We start from the raw sequence: 14,845 nt of genomic DNA on the forward strand, positions 1-14,845 counted from the left end.
CTCTACTGGATTATAGTTTCTTCTGTTGTATGGAATTCAATGTTTTCTGTCTCTTTGAGACAGAAACTGCATTTTACATCAAATAGGAAACATATGTTCTTCCTTGTTTTATAAAAATCATATTTTTCATATGACTAACATTTCACATTCATATATTTCATACAACATTCAGTAAACACACAAATTTAGACATTTTCCTGTGGTCATTCAGAAAAAGCAATAGAATGTTTTATAGATATTAGGGAGATGTCTACCAATAATGTTTTGTTCTTGAAAAATAAAGAAGAAAAAAAAAAAACAGATTGAGACAACATAGGAGTAAGCATTTCTTCAACTCTTTGACACAGACGTCTCATTCAATGCATCAGACTCTTTTATAGAGCTTGAGAAATATGCTGGAGAGGAATTCACTGATTCAGCAATTAATTATTTCTTTCCATACAAGGAGTACACAGACTGAAGACTCAGACCCATACGCATTTTGTTTTTGAAAGCTTAGGAACATTTCTAGCTGGATTCATCATTTTCCTTTCTTTGCCTAAAATGAGGGATAAAACTGCCATGGCCCTTTCATTTCAATGACAGGACAATCTATTCTACATAAGCCAGAGAGGAGCCTGCAGGCCCTAGGAATGGAAAATATCACAGTGGCATTATGTGCCAGTGATACTAATCAACACACAGCAGACTGCAAATAAAAAATAAAAAATAATTTTTTAAAAAGGGCTCAGATTAGCCTCAGTGACAGTTCAATGACAGGAGTGGCTCAGCCATCAACACTGAGACACAGGATTTGGCAAGTTCACAAGTTGCCCTCAGACTACCTTTTTTGCCTGTAAGATCAAAATTCCTCAGAAGCAGTTGAAGAGGTCAAAAAACAACATTTTCAACGTTTTTGACTTCGTTACTGCCCTCTGTTTCCCTTACAACCCCATGCAATCCACCAAGTTTAACAAGCCCTCAGGATAAGACAGTGTGAAAATAATGTTTGACATTAATTGACTTTGCTTAACGATATTTACACTGCTCCCAGCAGATAATAAAATTTTTCAAAGCCATTTACTTGAGAATCTTACAGCAGTATAACTGCAGCAATTGGTTCAGACAGGGTCTGCTGACTCACATTCAAATTGTTGTTGAACAAGAACAAACTCTGAGAAATCATGCCTAGACAAAAGGTGCATGAACATACTCAGAATTTAAGGAAAACTGGTGCTGATTCAACTTCTGCCAATCCTAGGGCTGTCTGATTAGTCAGACCTTGAGGCCAAAAAACAAGTAAGGTCCAAATTGCATCTTTCAAGCATACATTTTGCAAGGACAGGACACTGCCAACAAAAAGACCTCCATATTTGAGTCTGGTTTAAAAGTCACTAGCCTCCCACTGAGTTCCCATAAATACAAAATCATCAGTTGTGTAACTTGTAGCTATTTTCTTATAAACACAATTTATTGAAGGCATATTTTCTGGCATCACAAAGGTAGCTTCCTCTGTTACACACTGCTAAAACATGTAACATAAAGAGCACATGTAAGTGTTTATTCTTCACAAATATATTTGCTTCATCCAAAGAGTCAAGGTACTGAAGATCATACCCATCCGGAAAAAAAAAAAAAAAAAAAAAAGGTGCTACAGGAGGGTCTATATGCTGAAAAATAAAATGTGACTGGATTCCCTGACCTTGCATACTACGTAGAAATGACTAGATTTTTTAATCAATACAGTAATTTATTTTTAACCATTTCAGGTGAGCAGCAATGTGTTGGAACAGATCTTAGCAGTTATCATTTCAGAAAATGTATTTACTTGGAACAGCCACGGATGCCTAGTGTGAAGTGAAGCCTTGGAAGCCTGAGGGCAGATCTGACAGAGCCTTTTTTATCATAGTTTCAAGATATGGCTTAGCTCCTTAGATTCCTGTTACAGCTGAGATACTGCATAAATCTCTGAACATTTGGTCATATTCTTCATTCTTGTTTTGAAAGGATCACAGAATCACATCATTGTAGGGGTTGGAAGGGACCTCCAGAGATCATAGGGTCCAACCCCCCTGCCAAAGCAGGTTCCCTAGAGGAGGTTGCCCAGGTAGGCGTCCAGATGGGCCTTAAATATCTCCAGAGAAGGAGACTCCACAACCTCCCTGGGCAGCCTGTTCCAGTGCTCCATCACCCTCACAGTGAAGAAATTCTTTCACATGTTGGTGCGGAACTTCCTGTGCTCCATTTTCATGGCCATTGCCCCTTGTCCTGTCCCCACAAACCACTGAAAAGAGGTTCGCCAAATCCCTCTGTCTCCCACACTTGAGGTATTTATAAATTTTGATAAGATCCCCTCTCAGTCTTCTTTTCTCCAGGCTGAACAGACCCAGGTCTCTCAGCCTTTCCTCAGAAGAAAGAGGCTCCAGGCCCCGTATCATCTTTATGGCCCTCCACTGAACTCTTTCCAGAAAATCCTTGTCTTTTTTGTATTGGGGAGCCCAGAACTGGACACAGTACTCCAGGTGAGAAGATATCCTCTCTACCAGTATCTTAGGTAGATCCTGGCTTTGTTGTACCATACATGCAACATGGAGCTGGATTAGCCCACATGGCCAGAAAACTGAAAAGGTACTTAGGGGCACAAAAAAAAAAAAAAAAAAAAAAAAAAAAAACTGTGAATTCAGTATAAAATACTCATCTAGTGGTCAAAGAATAGAAGGCTACCTGGTTTAGAGTGGGTTGAGATAAAATACTCTCTGAAAGGGCCTCTGTCTAGCAACAATGAAGAGAGTCTGAACAACTAATTTTCAGTGGATATTTTTAGATGGCTGGAAACAGCAAGATGAATCCCACCTCCAGAGTTGATCATTTCTGGCACAGAAGAACTCACAGTGAGTCTATCTTTGTTCACTGAGTCTATGCAGGAGAGACCCAGGAGAGATGTATGATGGGACACTATCTGAAATTCAGAATTCAGCTGAGAGAGGAGTGAAACTGGAAGAACAATTAAGTAATATATTCTCTTCTGCCAGTTATCTGTTCCAAAGCTGAAATACAACTCAAGAGCATCCCCAAGTGACTAGAGTTTAAAGTGTACTTTATAAATAACTGCTGCGCATATTCCAATATTTCCTTTCTGTGTTTTCAGACATACCTACCCATTCTCTCTCTTTTTTTCATGTTTTGTATTTACACCAGTAGCAACCATCCTCTAAGCTAGCTTCATTCCTCCAGCAATATTTAGAATACAGATTAAAAACAAAAAGATAGAACATCAGAAGAGTTCTTCAGCATTTAAAAAATAACAGTAGTAATAATAAAATCTCTTGGTATTGCAGGACATTACAACACTGCATATAGCACTAAAGCAGGTATCAGTTTATCTCGTGGTTGGCTGGGAAATTGGAAAAAAAAAAAAAAAAAAAAAAAAAGTCAAGGAGAAACTCCTAAATCCAAAGGAAACTCCTAGGGTATTACTCTCTCACCCCTAACTAATTCTTCTTTGCTGTAACATTAGTTTGGCTGCTTTCAACAAGTAAAGAAAACTTCAGCAAATTGACAGAACATTTAACGGAAAATCTGCGGAAAGCTGTCTTATGCATGTGGGCAGTTCAGTTTCCTCTCCATCAATGTTACCTCAGGGAATCAGCTAGCTGCTTACTATGTTTTGACCTCACTGGATTCTCATGAAGTCATGCTATGAAAGCCTAAAACTTTAACTTTGCTATTCTTAATGAAAATGGCTCAGCATAACATAGCAAGTGCTATCCACTTGGTGATGAATAACTATATGAAAAAAAAAAAATGTGACCACAGATGGTTGAAATAACTGCATTATGTGCCTTAACAGCAAGAAAATCAAATTTCAGTTTTGCAAAACTGTGCATCTCCCTATGTGATGTAGTTTTCAATTCTTATACAATAAGATGTACTGAATAATGTGACTTTGAAATGTAAGCACCTGACAAGAAAAAGCTGTTACTAAATACAAACCAACAAAAGCAGAGCAAATTTAAGTTTAAAGGGATCATACCCTGCTATCCTTGTACAAAGCAATCAAACTCATCCTTCTTAATAGCCTTTGTGAAACAAACCTTTGCATCAGATAACATCCCTGCTACAAAAACCTTTATCTCAGTTATTTACCAGCTGTTGTCCTTCCTCAAATAATCAAATCTGAAGGTTGGATAAGCAATGTTATATGCAGGTATGAGAGAGGAAAGCAACTACACCAAGCAGAATTGGAGAGGACTGCTTAGGGGTGAAAACTGGGTTGCTAAATTCTCTGGGCAAATTAAGGTAGAAATATTCTGATGGTGAAATTTGACATACTATTTAGTCTTGAACAGTGGAAGGCATGTTTCATAACCATATGATATCATAGCTAAATTCCCTTATGATTCCCTTTGCATTATGATATCATAATGCAAAATTCCCATTGACCTTGTATTATAACTCTCCCTGCAAAGTATTGAAGAACTTCAAACTTGTTCTGAAGTGCTGAAGAAGTATTAATTCAGATGCTGCAGTTATCTTAGCCTGTAGTGAAATAGGGTTAAGCTGAACTATAATAACTTAGATCTGGGACACGCTTCAAGCACACCCACAGAATTATTGTGGCTCAGCTGACATGCAATAACTTGTCAAACTCCATCAATTTTGTTGTTTGTCTGAACCCTAAGGCTGCTTTTCTCTGACCTACCTAGTCAGGCTTGTGAGCAGCTGCCACACCTGTCCTGACAAAGATGGCACATTTGGAAAGGCCTTACTCATCCCACATGCCAAAAATGAGGGGGGAAGCGCCAGCATTTTCAATTCTCTTCCATGTTCCAAGCAGACTGTACTGGGAAAGTCCCCTGCATAAAAGACACAACTGACACAGTCTGTGATATCACTTGGTGTCCTGTTCACCTCTGATTTAATTAACTCAAATAGACTTTGCCATCCAAATAGGAAAAAATGTTGTCTTTAATATTTTGGAAAGTGAGAAATGAATAAGCAATGATGAGAACTTGACACAGTGCAAGTAGTCATTATCGAAACTTCCTTGCACTGTCCCAGCAACCCTGACTTGCACCAGTTTGCCCTGAGGCTGCCAATTATGAGGAATTTTGGCCCATATAAGAGCAACAGAGGATTGCCAAGAAAACCTACTCATTTATTTTTTGTGACATTCTTAGAATTTGTGTCACAGTCTCCCATTTTGAAAAATCTCAGGAGGAATACTGTTTCCTGGGTTATTGTTCATAAAAAACAACCTTGTTAAACATTGCCCTGGCAGCAGAAAACTCATCCTCAAACTCTTTGTTGCACCAGACTATTATCAAATGATAATATATCCTTATTGAATATAATTAATGTGAGGAATCAGTAATATAATCTCATTTCAGGCCATATTTTGGATCTGAAAGATAGCTTAAATTCACATCTTCAAGAAGAATCTCATTTAGTCTGCCAAATATTGCTTAGGGCAAGAACAATGTTTGTAAAATATCTCTACTTTGTCTTGCATCTCTTACATATCTTTCATGTTCAGACACAATAGCTTTCCCTCTCAGCCTGATTTCAACAAAAGGTTACTGCTAGTCAGACCCTTTCATGTTCCTTTCCAACTATCTAAAGGCAGATCATACTGGCAGATAAACTTGTTTCATTCTTAAATATCTATCCTGATACTTTTACTTCCTTTTGTCAGTAAATTGATTCAAAGGGTTGTGGGTTTTTTTGTTTGTTTTGTTTGTTTGTTTGTTTGTTTGTTTTGTTGTTGTTGTTTTGTAATTAATATCTTAGCAGAGCATTACAGCTTTTGCATAAAATGTTCCACTCCACTCCCCCGCCTCTCTTTTCTGTCTTTACTGCCCGCAGTATCACAGTGTCTGCTTACAGGTACATGGGATTTCTCTAACCTCAGACAGGAGCCGTTTGCAGCATTAGTCTGTCAAGCACCTCTGGAAGTAATCTTTTCAGTACTGCTTAGCCCCGAAGCCAAATCTAAAAGAAAGTTACTTAGAAGAATGCATTTGGCCAATCCATTTTTTGTCAATGGAAGAGTTCAAAGTATTTGTATTGAGAAAGTCTGCTCCCAGATGATTTCACAAGCAAAGTCTAACCCCGTTGGCTAGCTAAAAAAAGGGTTTTGCAGCATGTTCAACAAACGTTGAAGCCAAAAGCACCATTAATTTCCCAGTACTAGAGGGACCTTGACAATTTTGTGAGAGGAGTTTTGTTGACCCTCTAAGCCAGGGCTCATGCAAGAGTGAAACAGTGCAGGAAAGGAGCAGGGTTGGGTTGCCTCTCCTGTTGTTTTAACTGCTTGTTTATTGCGTGTTCCCAAAGGCCTGGGAGAAATTACTGTCACCAACAGCCAGTCTAATGGCCCTGGACAAGCTGCAAAACAAAGCCCCACCTGAGGGGTCGTAGCTCATATAAACTGGAGCAATTGCACAGAAAATGCCACCAATGGTTTGAAGGTAGGTGTTAGGTTAAAGCAAATTAAACAACTGTTTTCCAGTGAACCTCTTTAAATACCAGTATGTTCCAATGTATGAATAACTACAGAGGACCAAAGGTGTTGTCTCATATCTTCCAGCATACATCATATGTTAAGTCTCAATAGGCAGATTTATTCAATTTTGTTTGATCTCTGCTGTCTGGAACACACTACACCTGTGAGACAGACCCCATGTGGAAAGCACGACTTGTAAATGAAAGCCAAATGTGGCTGGAAATATTGCTCGTAAGTCAGAACATGTATTTTGCTAGTGCTTTCTCACAGACTTTTGTTCCTCATTTTTTTAGGCTTCTTTTGAGCAAGTTATGTGTGTACAGCTTCTTAGGACACGTTACTGACAATTTTCTTGGCACTGAACTCCAGTTAACACCAAGATACTCAATTTACTATCTACCTTTTTACATCTCTTTTTTATGCCAACCACTTCTCTTGGCAATCAAAAAGCTTAATTTCTACAGCTGAGTCATAGAGACCTGTTGGGGGAAGATAAGGTGAAGATATTTATAAATAAGGAAGATATTTGTAATCAAATACATTCTATTCATTACCAGCATAAGTCCAATAGCCACCCAAAACTGTCCTTTGGTCTCTTCAGAGACCATTAGTGTGAAGCATGGCTTGACATCCACCACCCAGCAAACAGGAAGATATTTAATACAAATAGTTATTTAATACAAATAGGTACATTTCTCATTTTTCACTCATGTTTTCTATAAGGAAGGTGAGGCTTTGAAGTTTTATGATGGACTGGTCTGTTTATTTCTATCTTGGTTTGTTCAGTCTGCAAACACAAATCTGATAAGCATATTGTTACTTTTGAAAATTCAAAGGAAAGAATCTTTTTCCTCATAATCCATTATAAAAGCATACTAGAGTTATGCAAGCCTATGAAATTCAGCTGCAAATATTGGGTACATATTAATTGTTTGTTTGTTTGTTTAAAAAAAAAAAAAAAAAGACTTTTCCAGAAACATTTTATAATATTTCTTAACACAAAAAATTTCTTCTGTCCATGGAGGAGTCTCAACTGAGCATCAAGACATCAGGAAAAGGCTTGAACCTGGATGTTCAAGCAGATTTTGTAATTCAAATATTAGCCAGTTGCTTCTGTGTGCTATTAAGAAAAGCTGACTTGCCAAACACAGAAAATCTGAACTGTCCATGTTGCTATTACCATATATGCATGTGGAAGAGAGTTTTTATCTTTTGAAAATTCAGCTTCTAATTCAGTACGGGAAATATGTGAACAAGTCTCCCAAAAAAATTTGGTTTTGCAGTTAGGAAAGAGAGTACCATTCTGAGCTGGGGTCTAAGTAATTATTCCCATTGCATTTACTGTCAGAGGTAAATCTTACTAATTTTTCTCGGAAGACAAGCAACAGTGAAGCAGGCACAAACAATGCTGATGCAGACATGAGCAGCATTATATGCTTAAATAGCCTACCACCCAGACCACAAAGTTTAGAAATCATTGGCCACATTTTCTTGTGATATAAATGCCATAAATTCCACAGAAGTCAATCCAGGAATGAAAGTCAATGTAAGCAATTTACACCATCACAGCATTTGCCACAAGTGCAGTGGGAAGAACACCCTTTTCAGTAGGCATTATCTACAATGACTTATTTTTGGCATTTGCCTGCAACACCTGCAGGTGCTGCAAAAAGAATGATTGCTGAGAGCAGGAGAATCATAGATAATTTTTAAATGCCATACCTCATGGAATACAACCCATTTGTCTTTATGTGTAGTTCTGAGGGAGAAAGATGTTTACTTTGGCTGTATAAAATATTGAGAAAGAAATTTTTGCTGTGCACTCATAGCTCAATAAAATAAGGGTTTGTTCCTCTGTCACTAGAAAAGCAATAAGAACGTGAACTGAACTGGGGGGCTGGAGAGGCTTCTATAACCTTCTTGTATGCTTCAGACATGCTTAAAACTGTTTAAAGATCTGGTGAACCAAAGGTCAGTTGGGGGTTAGATGTGGTAGTGGAAAAATATCTGGCTGGCATAGTACATGGAATGTGTTGCAATCACTTTGAAAAACTCTGGAAATCTAAAGCTGAGGAATTTTATAGAAATTAAGGAGTTATTGGCAACATTTTTAACAGGAGACAGTTCAGTGGAAATATTCTCATCCTGAAAAAACTCCTGATGACTTTTCTGGTTCATTTGTTTTTATTGTATGGCAATAGACTGACACCTAGTGGATAAGGTCCTCTCAGGAATACTAGGCCTAACCAAGACTAGGGAGGAATTGTCTGATCTAATCTTTTTCCTCATTTTTAATGGAAAAGTACATTTTTTACTAGGAAAAATTTTTCTTGGAAATTTTTCTCTTTCCTTTTTCATAGAAAACCACAATTCTTTCATCACTTGCCTTCTTGAAGCAATTTCCCCCAACATTTGACATTGCTGGCTGAAACATAATCTGCACTTTTCCTCTTTTTTCTTTGGAGGAAATTTTAATTTTCTTTTTTCAGTTTCATGCTGAAATTTTCCAAGAAGCCACGTCCCTGATTTCTATCCCTGTGAAACATCCATTGTTGTTCTGTGTAAATCCTCCTTGCTGCTCTGACAGGTCAGGAAAACAGAGTACAGAGGAATCACCATTCTACAAGTTGTTTACACCCACAGCTAGTCATGGATAATGACTTCTAGTCTCGGGCCAAGGGCACAACTGCCAGCCCAGGCACTAGAACAGGGTCAAGCTTTATCCCCAGGAAGAAACCCTTGCTATGAAGCTCATTTATCAGCAGCTGGCCCTTCCTGCAGTAACCCTCTCTGTGATGTCTGCATTGTGGCCCAAGCGAAACACATGGAGATTAAAGTCTCTGGTGCTCTCTGCCTCTCAAGGTGATGGGTTTCTTTCCAAGTGATGTCTTTAGGCATCATCCTTTCATAATCAAAGTGAGCTCTTCCCTTTGTTCTGCTCTTCTGACACCTCCAATGTGACTAATCCAAAAACTAATCCAGAAACCCTTCCAGTGGAGCGTGGGGGTGGGAAGCACTGGCCTCCCTCTTAGAGACATCAGAGGGCTTCTGCAAATTATAAGCTTGTTAACACTTGGTCATTGCCTGCTGGATGCTGGCCCGGCTTCCCTGACATCTGCAAACAGGAGTGGTTTGGGGTTTGTTGCTTTCTTGCAAGTATGTTGCTGTGTTATAACATGAGGGATCAAGAGAGGAGTCACCAGGGCAGCAAGGTAAGGGGCCAGGAGGTCTGCAAGAAGCCATGGGAGAGTATTCATCAAGGGATGGCAGGAAAGCCCTTCTTGTCTCCATCCTCAGCAATCAAATGGGAACTATAGGTAGCTGACTGCCAGATATCTTTTAGCTCAATCTACTGGGCTGGCGCTTGGGGCTTGACAGAAGAACAAAGTAAAAATATTCATTCCTAAATGACTGGCAAGGTAGCAAATACCTCAGATACCATGGAAATGCAACCGGCAATGATACCCAGCTGTGGTGGTGGCTCCTAACTTGGTTATAAGCAATCCAATTGCTTCTGCTTCATCAGAATCTCTGCTTCAAGGAAATAATATATTTAATGCCAGGGTTGTGAAATATGTGCTTTATGGACTCAGCTATTCACAAAGTCTGAGCTTTATTCAGATAGGACACTGAAATATTGGTAAGATTTTTCACTCAAGTTTCTTTCATTCTTCAGATTTATTCAACCAATAATTTAACTCAGCAAAGTGATCTGACTGTAAGCCTGCGTTTTTTAAGAGTAGCTGGGACAATAAATCATGAGTCCCTGCTCCCTGATTTAGAGAAGAGAACAAACAAGACCTGTCTCAGGAAAAAAAGCACACAAGCATTATACTGTAACGATGCGGTACTTCAGCTGCTGTAGAGGAATGAGCCTGGAGGAAATATATACATTGCCAATCAAATATGATTTGATTACATATGCACAGAAATCGTTGTGGTTTGCAAGCGTTCTTGTCTCCTTCTTTCTGTACGACAGCAAATATTTTTCCAGGCTTGTTTAGATGCATTTTTTATAATGTTATTTCATTCCTGGACCTAGAGAAAAAAATGAACGAGGAGCAAATTTCCAGCACTGTTGCAGCTGAGAATTTCACCTTGACAGTGAAAAGCTGTTAGATCCAAGCTTGGACAGATACTGACAAGAGGTCTAGCAGCTGCTCAGCCACAGTATTTGTAAACTTTCTTTTCTTCAACCCAAGAAAGAAACTGACAGGATCTGTCCTAATGTGTTTTAAACAATAAACAAATATGATGATACTGGAACATTACTATTTTCCCATTGCTAATTTGTTGTAATAATTCAAGGTAAATGATTATATTCCTTAGAAATTGTTATTAACATTGGTAACAGCAGCCAAGATAACAGTTTAGGCATGTTTTAAATACTAGAAAACCAAAAGTCCCAGTGAGAAACCTCAAAATGCCCTGGCATTTTCAGGGACGGAGGCGGTGGTGGTGACTGAGTGGGTCAGTGCAGCCTGGCACACTGCCTGGCCCCAGGGTCACCAGACATCCCACTAGCACTCAAATTGTCCTCCTGGCATTTCCCCCCAGCCTCTGGAGCAGAAGCTCATGTTTGATTGCGTTCAAAGGCAGATTGTCTTCGCTTGGACCCAGTCCCTGCAGCAGCGGAATATCCTAATTATTTTTGCAGACTCAGAGCAGCACTGTTTTGCCATCTCGGCAGGCCTGATTTCAGGCTGTCTGAGGGGTAGTGCATAGGTTAAATAAGGCTACTGTGGATGCTGTTTGCTTTCTCATCCAGGAGAAACACAAAACATTCACGGTCTCATCTTCCCTGAAAGCTCAGCGGCCCTTTCACTGGTGGCAAATTCCTCAACACCGGCCTCACCAGGATCAAAGAGAAAGAAAAACAGAAGGAAAAAAAAATAATGACCAAAGTCTGCCAAATGCTGTGTCTGGTGCAGTTCCTCTCTAAATCCACATGGGAATAGATGGGAAATCAAGGGAACATAATGCCAGTTTTTGAACGGTTGCTCCGTCCTCCATAACTGTAAAATGCTACAGATAGGGTCCCTGTCCGGAGATATTTATATATATTAAAAAAAAAAAAAAAAAAGCAGAAAAAAAAAATTACAGGATTTGCATTGTTTGTTTTTTTTTTGCCTGAAGTGCACCTAAATACTGATTTAAATATATATATATATATATATATATATGTATCTCCAAGCTGTGAAATCAGGCACCTACTTCTTCCAACCCAGACAGACATCTCCTTTGCCTGCACGCACACAGCCCTCACCATGGAAAACAATCCCTCCTGATTAAAAATGCAGGCTAAGCAGATGTGCTTCATCTTCTGCACAGCCCTTCCCTGGGCCACTATTCCAGAGGATGAAGCTTGGAGGGACACAGGCCAGCACCAGCCCCTGGCACATGGTTGTGGAACAGCCAGCTCCAGCCCCATGGGCTCTGAAGGCTGCAGCAGGCTTAGACCCAGCCTCAGGGGGCTTCATCAAGTTCAGCTATCATTTTGAGTTGTACCCTGAGTGGCAAAGACACGGAGAGCTCAGAACTCACATCTGCCAGCCCTGCCTGAAGGCAGACCTGTCACTCGGAGGACTGAGGATGGCCTGGGCTGTGGGTTCCATTGACTGGAACCAGCCTAGCATTGATTTCTTATTGATGGCATGGGCTGCAGATGGCATTGGGTCCCAAGCAAGGCAGTGTACCCATACACATCAGACATGAACTTGATACACTTTAAGACCAAGTCCAGAAAGGGTCTTGGACGCTCTGCGTCTCACTAGGTCTAGGTACTAGACATCACTACACAATGCGTGATGCAAGCTAGGTACCTCAGCACAGGAGCATCAAAAACAAAAAAACAAACAGCACTGAGTGGGAAAACACCAAATCTCACCAGTGCTTCCAGGACAGGGCCTTCTGTTCCTTTTCCATCTCCTCTGGTATTATGCCTTGATTTTTGCCATTCTTATCCATCCACACAGGAATCATAACCCAGATCTCTGAAGATAGGAGCCTAAATATTTCTTTCTTAAGAAGGAACAAGGGGTCACTCATTTGTTCCTTTTACTTCTGCTCCTCATCTCTATTCCTCTGCAGATATGGGAGAAAGGAAAACCATTTACCTCCCCTACTCCCCCTCCCACTGCACTGTCCTCTTGATGTAGGTGGGATTCTCATAAAAGGGCCTTAGATGTTGTATTTTCATCATTAGTTTCAGGTGTGTGGAATATCCACAACTCTGAAGGACTCCAGGCTGCAGCAGTGAGGGCAGTGGGATGTTGAGAGAACAATACCCTAGCGCAGACTGTTATATTTGCTGTCTCAGCTTGCCCAAAGCTGTCAGTTTCATTATGTAGCATTTTGGGTCACAGCAGAGCTGGCTCCAGTCGGGCAGTACTGGCTGGTGGCATCCAGCAATGGGAAGAGCCAGGCTTTCTGCTTGTTTCCTGACAGGTGTGTGCCGGCCTTTCCTGTTTGGTTTTGTAATCAGGGTGTCTGGTTAGCATCCCAGCTCCCAGACGAAGATTAGCAAGCACTATAGCAAAGGTTGCTTTTTTTCCACTTACTGGATTGATGAAGGATTGTGCCCATTTCTTTTGGATATGAATTTTGCAACCACCTCTTGAGCCTGCATCAGCTGGAGATTAGGTGACTGAGCTGTGCTGACACAGGGCTGTAGTTAAGATCTGTTTGGAGACTGCAGCTAATCAGCTCGGCCCCCCACTTCTGACAAGGCATTTCCCTCCAGTAACAGGCCAAATGTGGGCTCTCTGTGGATTTGCACTGCCAACAGGCTGTCTGTCAGGCCCAGTTTTTAAAACCAGTCTCAGAAAGTCAGGTCTTCCCTAAGAGATGTCCTCCTTTCCCTGAGGCAGCCCACCAGGCTGTCTTAGCAATGTGCTGCTGCTGAGCCTCACTGTCCTAAGAGCAGAGGCAGAGCTGGAAATTCTTTATTAGGGCTCAATGTCTTGGAAATTATTTTCACCCGGAGCCACATGCAGTCATTTGTCTCTGAGAGGGAATCATGTTCCCCTCCTGTGAGGAGGTGGGTGGGCGACAGAAGGACATAAGCCCTGCGGATGGCAGAGGGTTGAACTCATTTCCTTCCTTCTGGTCTTGCTGTGTTTTGCGGCTAAGCTCAAGGAAATGCAAAATGATCGTCTTTCTATACTTCAAAGTCTGCCAAAGGTGCCAGAGCATTGGAAGGGCTATGTTTTATGAGCATCTACATAAATGAAAAGTCATTCATGAAAGAAAAGGAGGAGTAGATTCTCAAGACTTTTGAAAAGAAAGGTTTCTTCTCTGGCTGCTATTGCAGTTAGAAAGAAAAAAAAAAAAAAAAAAAAGGGAAGAAAAAGAAAAAAAATACATTTCAATGATGCTTAATGCCCAGGTAAGAATTTGCAGCTCTCATTTGTGCCAGCAGAATTTGTGGAATTAAACATTCCAGAGATATTTTTACCCAGGAACGTTAAAACCTATCCCCAGTTTTAACTGTCATCCCTTCATTGGTTTCAAGAGGGGCACAGGATGGGAATCTCAAGGAATAAGAACTCTATCTGTTAGGGAATACGAGTGGTAAGGATTGGTTATTTAATTTTGAGGTTGCTTTAGCTATGAGACTGAAGAAGCACAATGGCTAATGTGAAACTTTTAAGAACTGGTTAGAAAAATACGTCAGGTATGACAAGTGGTCATGGAAGAAATAGAAATAATAATCAGCTACTATGAGCCCTCTTTTCTATTCTTTCTGGGATGCTCCGTGATTCTTTGGTCAAGCATATAGTGCGCTTTTTAATTATGATTGTGGCAAATCTAGACATAATTGATAAAACAGGACTGTAATATTAGAGCTGTTTGTGTAGCAACTGGCTAGAATAAGGCAGGGAATATATGTGTGTAGAAGAAATATGTGATATGCTGGGTGGTCTTTGCTCATCCTCCAAAAGTGCCTTATGTTACTAATTTGTTGACTATCTCTATTAACTATCATATTTACTTGAAATAGTTCTAAAAGCATAAAGCATTATGTCAATGGAAAAAGCTACTAGAGTTCTGCTGGAATCTTTCCATTTATGTCTCATCTGTAAAAATTACATCAGACTGAGGAAAAGGAAAATGAGTCAAACAGAAAGGCATGCACAACAGGTGAAGAGCGAACAGGACAACTTACTTCAGATCCTTTTTAACAGTTGCAGGACACACTGACTGCCCTGAAGTTCCTCCTTACTCATCCTGGGCTACAGTGGGGAATGACACTGCTGAAGGATCCTTGTGGAAAAAGTCCTTCCTTTTAATTCCATGGGGTTCCTATCAAACTGCCTTCATTGCTTATACCTCCACCAGCATGGCAACAAATGAGACAAT

The sequence above is a fragment of the Netta rufina genome (assembly GCF_964035555.1).
Source record: "Netta rufina genome assembly, chromosome: 3".
NCBI classification, from domain to species: domain Eukaryota; kingdom Metazoa; phylum Chordata; class Aves; order Anseriformes; family Anatidae; genus Netta; species Netta rufina.